Here is a 6,527-nt window from a genome sequence, read left to right on the forward strand (position 1 = left end):
GACATTTAGAAGAGTACGTGGGGCGGGGGGGGATTTTGTAGAATGTCCCTCAATTTGGGTGTGTTTGGTGTTTTGCCATGAGACTGGGGTTATGCTTTTGGGGGAAGAATGCCACACAGAGGTGAAATGTCCTCCTCATCACATTATTTGAGAGGTACATGGTACCTATGGGACTTATCACTGCTGATGTTCACCTTGATCTCTTTTTTCAGGTGGTGCCTGCCAGCTTTCTCCACTGTGGAGTTACCACTTTTCCCTTTCCACATTGTATTCATCAGAAGCCAGTCACTAAGCGAGGTCAAACTCCAGGACAAAGGAATGAAGTGCCACCTCCTGGAGGGGGAGCATTCACATTTATTACCTGGGATCCTTCTGTAAGGAAGAGCTCTCTCTCCTCTAAAAAACTCTTTAATCCTTTTAAGTCTCAGTTTCTTAATTGTGAAATGGGGCTAATACCTGTATCCAACCAAGGGGGTAGTTAGAAGGTTACGTGATAGGTGGAAAGCATTTAACAAAGGTGAAATGTTATGATCAGGAACAATCCAGAGACCCAACCAGCCATGTGCAGGAGCCACTTAACTCTACTGTTCTGCAGCGCTGTGATGTCTGCATCTTTCACTGGGGGTGAAGTTCCCGGTCCCTGAGACAGGCCAGTCTGGAGACAGGCTGGTTTTCTCTCTGTTCTCCTGAGAGCCCTTCAGATGAGAGGGGAGGTCTGGAGACAGAATGCCAAAAGCCCATTAAAGGCACCGCCTTGCAGTTCAGAGAGGGAGCAGGTCTGGAGAAGAACCAAAGGAGCTCAGCCAAGGTATGGTGTATGGATTGGACTTTGGTAGAAGATGGTAAGAACCAAACACCTGAGAAACCACTTTGAAGATCAGGGTCAGAGTAAGGCCTAACACATAGTTGGCTCTCGTAATTATTGGTTGATTGAATGGCTCAAAGAGCAACTCGACCAAGAACGCTGGACTGGGAGTCCAGTTACTTGGGTCTTGCATCCCTGATTTATTTTTATTATATATATATGTGTGTGTTTTATTTTTTGAGACAGAGTCTCACTCTGTCGCCCAGGCTGGAGTACAGTGGTATGATCTTAGCTCACTGCAACCTCCGCTTCCCAGGTTCAAGCGATTCTCCTGCCTCAGCCTCCCGAGTAGCTGGGATTACAGACATGCACCACCACGCCAGCTAATTTTTGTATTTTTAGTAGAGATGGGGTTTCGCCATGTTGGCCATCCTGGTCTCGACCTCCTGACCTCAGGTGATCTTCCTGCCTCGGCCTCCCAAAGTGTAGGGATTACAGGCGTGAGCCACCGTGCCTGGCTGTGATTTATTTTTTTCTGTATGTTTGTTTTTGTCAACTTGCTGTGTGACCCTAAGCAAGTTACTTAACTTCTCTGGGCTTCACGTTCCATGGATGAAAATTATAAAGAGGTTAGAGAGAGAGGAGGACTAGGTCCAGGCCTTAGAGGAGAGCCACTGTCCCGGACTTCTCCCTCTGTCACCCTGCTTTCCATGACCCTCCCTGCCTGGCTTTGTGACTCCTTGCCTCGCTTTCAAAACAAATGCTGCAATCTCAGTGCTCATCCAAGAGCCCGGCATTGTTAGAAACTTCCCAGCCTGCAGCAAAGGCTGCTGCAATACTCGCTCTGCCTGCCTTTGCCCTGCGCTTCCTACACACCCTCTCTTTGTTTCTCCTCAACATCTGTCCCTGACTATACTCCTCTCATGTTTGTCCTCAGCTGCTGAAAGGGCCACGTTTGTTTTCATTACAAATAAGACCACCGAGTGGGCTCCTGGCGTGAGGGCGGGAGCAGCCGCGCGCAGTCTTCAGAGGCAGCCCCCCAGGCTCTCTCTGGAGGGTGTGTCTCTGCTTCCCTTTCCCCGTGTTTATTTTTAGACCAAGACAAGTGGCCCGGGGAGACCCTCCGGACTCCCAGCCTTCAGAGGGCAGGGCAGCTTGGGCTTTCGCCCCAGCGCTTCCTGCCAGTCACGTGTGTGTTCCTGGCCGGGGTGCGGGGAGCTGGTATCTTGGCCCTTGTGGGAGGACGCGCACAGCCCGAGGAGGGAGAGCCCCGCACGGGAAAGGGCTTTTTAGAGGTGGGGTGCCGGCGTAGGAACGATGCATTACTTTAACATTTGATTTATTTTTCCAACTGGACTTCTTCCCGGACTTCTTCCCGGGGCTCTTTCTGGGCCTAGCTGCCTTTGTGATCCCGCGCCCCGGCCCTTGGCCTCTCACCTCCAGCGCGGGGGCGCCCCCTGCCGTGGGAAGCGGCTGTGACCGGGCAGAGGTGCCATCTGGGACTCTGGGTTCTCAGCCCCGGGACAGCGAACCGAGGGGCAGATGATCCATCAGAAAAGAGCCGGCACTGCCCAGCCCCGCGCCCCTGCCCCTGCCTTTTTCTGGGAGCGCCCAGCGCCGCGCCCCCTACGGCCGCTTGACCGCATCTTTGCGCCCGGCCCCAGGCTCTGGGACAGCCGTGCCCCTCATCAAGGGAGAGCCAAGGACCACAAGGGGAAGGTCAGCAGCGGCGGTGTGGAGGTCCTTTGGCTGCAGGCCCCACCGCGCTCTCCCTCCAGTCCTTGCCTTCTCTAGGGACCAGGTAGCACCGGTGCCTGGATCTCGGCCTTGTCTCCGTGTGCCCTGCTCCCTGCCTCACCTACTAAGAACCAAGTCTGGTTCACCGTCTTCCAAGAGCTGCAACCCATTCTCAGCTAGCTGGGGGCCCAGGCCACCCCTTCCCTCCTGACCTGTGTGCCTTCTGGGCTGGCTCCAGGGCCCCCCACACCGTGACCAGGGCGGGTTCCCTATGGGGCTGGCCAGTCGGCACCGTGCCAGGCCCACAGTGCCCTGGGCGCCCGTGGAAGTCGTTTTGTGTCTTTAAAATAAGAAGGAAGACATTAACCTTTAGGCTGAAGAAAATGTTTTAGTAGACAATATTAACATATTTATCTTTATCCAACAGCCATAAAATATAACTTTAAATATTCTATTGATGGATAAAGGAGTTCATGAAGGCAGAAGTGCCTGGGCCCACGAACATCCCAGTGTGGCCCTGGACGGGACATCATGGTCCCCTGGCCAACAGAGCTAAAATGTGGGTGAAGGCCAGATTTCTTGCACATGGCAGTGACGGGATGCTCCCCAGAGAGCTTCATGTGGATTCTTTGCTTTTTATTTTCTCTCTTAATAAAAATGTATGATGTTTACATTTGTCAGAGAACAAACAGAACTGTGGCTTGTGTTTCATGTCTTACGAAATGGGTCTTGTGTACTTTTGGCTGTTCCTTCATGTTCTTAGCAGTTATAGATTTGACCCCTCTGGAATGGAGGGGCCATATATCAGGGGGTTTGGGGCAGGGGACATGGCCCTGTTTGCCCTGCCCTCCCTGATAGGTTGATTTATCTCCCTGCAATCCCTTCTTCACCTTCTGGGGCTGGTCTTCTTCTCGTCCCAGATCTGCCCCCAGGGCTTTGTTTGGCACCGCCCCACTCCCGCCTTCCCCAGTAGTCTTTCTACAGACCACCCCTTCCCATGTCTCCTCAGCGCTGGCCTACTCAGCAGTTCTAACAACCGTCTCCACTGCTTTAGCCGGCTAGGACTGCCAAACAAAGCACCACAGCTTGGGGGCTTCAACCACAGAAATCTGTATTCTCATAATTCTGGAGACCAGAAGTTTGAGATCAAGGTGTCCACAGGGCTGATTTCTTCTGAGGCCCCTCTCCTTGGTTTGTCAACAGCCTCTTCTCCCTATGTCTTCACAGGGTCTTCCCTCTATGCCTGTCAGTGTCCTGATCTCCTCTCAGTCATATTGGGTTAGGGATCACCATATGACCTCGTTTTACCTTGATCACCTCTTTAAAGACTCTTTTTTTTTTTTTTGAGACAGAGTCTCACTCTGTCGCTCAGGCTGGAGTGCAATGGCACCATCTCGGCTCACTGCAAGCCTCAGCCTCTGGGGCTCAAGGAATTGTCCTGCCTCAGCCTCCTGAGTAGCTGGGATTACAGGCATGCACCACCATGCCTGGCTAATTTTTTTGTATTTTTAGTAGAGATGGGGTTTCATCGTGTTGGCCAGGCTGGTCTTGAACTCTTGACCTCAAGTGATCCACCCGCCTCGGCCTCCGAAAGTGCTGGGATTACAGGTGTGAGCTACTACTCCCGGCCTTCTCCAAATACCGTCACACTGTGCATTGCTACGGTTAGGATTTCAACATGTGAATTTGAGGGGGACTCAAATCAGTCCATACACCCACCACCACCTCCACTTCCGTGCACAGAAATAATTGCCAGAACTACAGATCGTGAGCTTGTGTGGGGTGACAATCCGACCAGCAACGGTGAGACAGAGCTGAGAGGGCTGCAGACCAGGGCGGTGGGGCCCAGGATGCTAACAAAGCGCCACTGAGACCCGCACAGCGTGCAGGTGCTGCTGGAGGAGAGGGGTCCCCTGAGTGGATCGGCTTGGTCTGCCCTTGCAAATAGTTATTTTCAACAGGAAGGACTTAGAGCCCCTTGATCTACATTCACGGATACTTTTTTGAACTCAAGGTTTACACTAGAAACCAGCAGCACCCCATCCCCGAGGGCTCTCTAACCCACTGTATCTGTACCCTGCCTGACCTTACCTACCTTTTTTTAAAATTTATTTATGTATTTATTTTTTTGAGATGGAGACTCGATCTGTCGCCCAGGCTGGAGTGCAATGGCGCGATCTCAGCTCACTGCAAGGTCCGCCTCCCAGGTTCACGCCATTCTCCTGCCTCAGCCTCCCGAGTAGCTGGGACTACAGGCGCCCGCCACCACGCCTGGCTAATTTTTTGTATTTTTAGTAGAGACGGGGTTTCACCGTGTTAGCCAGGATGATCTCGATCTCCTGACCTCGTGATCTGCCCGCCTTGGCCTCCCAAAGTGCTGGGATTACAGGCGTGAGCCACCACACCTGCCCCTAACATGTCTTTTTTAAACCAAAAATTCTGATCTTTGTTCCAATAATTACTCAATGGCTACAGCTCTAGCTTCATAAATAGAGTTTATGGGGAACCTCGTGGAGGATGCCGTCCAATAGGGAAATCTTGTACAAACCCTGCTAGGCTTATCCAGTCCTTGGGTTGAACGTTCTTGGAAAGAGACTAACGTCCCACGGGCCCTGCTACCGCGTCCCCTACCTCTGCCCCCAACTTTCTTGCCCTGCTCATCTGGCTGGTACCTGCTCAAAGGAGTCAGGTTCATTTCAAAAAGCCTAAGAGGACAAAGTGGGGAAGATGAATCTTTTCGAAAAAGAATTACTTCCTGTATTTCAAAGTCAACTGCAAATTTAAAAAAACATTTTTTTTTTTTTACAATAAAATGCTGCTTGGCATCATTCAAGCTGGTGCCACCCTCCCTCACTCCAGTGCCAGGTCTTTGTGCCGAGCCCATCGATTCTCCTGCTAGTAAAATAGGAAGGAGCTAGAGGATCACTTTTTAATCTTATTCATTTTGGCGGTGATCCTTTTGGCTCTGTCTTAACACCCGAAGACCACGAGTCCTGGCCCACATTTTTCCTGGGGGTAGAAGACGAGGGAGACAAGGGAGACAGTGCAGCTGTGTCATCTCCTTCAAAGCAAACCTCTCTGCTTAGGCCTCCAGATGCAGAGCAGGCTTTAGAGGAACACTAAATCCCACCCTGATTGCCATTTAGTCCAGAGTTTCTTGCGCAGAATAACAAAATCCCCAAAACGACCCTGAGCGAAGAGTTTAAACTTGGAGTGGGACATGCTCATGGCTGCCTTGCCTTTGCCAGCAATGTGAACCACAAACTCTTCTCTTGCCCGGCCCTCTTCCCGGAAAGTTCCTGGAACAAGCAGGAAGTCTTTCTGGGGATTTTAGTGAGAGAATCTCAAGCCTGCTTTTCGGACTTCGCATCGCGTTGTTTTTCCCAGTCTCACTCTCCCACCAAAGCCAGGACAGTGCTAGTCAAGTTCATAGCTAGAGTTCCGTGGGCATTCATTCCCTCATCCACCCCCTTTACTCGCATGACCCAGAACCACGGAGGCTCCCCATAAACTCATCCAGGCCCTTCTGGGAACTTGCAGATGCAGTCTCGCGGGGCCCACTCCCGGTCCTTTCATCGCCTCCCACTGGAGCCTCAGGGTGACGTGTGTGTGTGTGTATGTGTGTGTGTGTGTATGTGTGTGTGTGTCCGCGCGCGCACGTGTGTGTGTTGATGGTGAAGCACACACGAGTGCTGTCCCCTCACTGCCATGGCATCTTTGAGGCACTGCGTCCAGGTCTGTGTCCCTTCAGAGCAAACCTCCCAAGTAGCTAAACGGTGCTGTAACTGCTTCAGTGCTCCTGTGGCCACACTGTGCTCTGCGTGCATCTATGAGAGCCACTCTCCAGTCTGTGTTCTGCCCTCTCACTGAGGCCTAGAACCTCGGCTTGTGCTGTGTGCTCCACCAAGACCCTTGTGAAAATGGCCACCAGGCTGTTCTCTACTGGGGACAGAGAGCTCCTCTGTTAGCTCCTGGGGCCAGGCTG

This window comes from Papio anubis, unplaced genomic scaffold (genome assembly GCF_008728515.1).
Source record: "Papio anubis isolate 15944 unplaced genomic scaffold, Panubis1.0 scaffold74, whole genome shotgun sequence".
Taxonomy (NCBI): domain Eukaryota; kingdom Metazoa; phylum Chordata; class Mammalia; order Primates; family Cercopithecidae; genus Papio; species Papio anubis.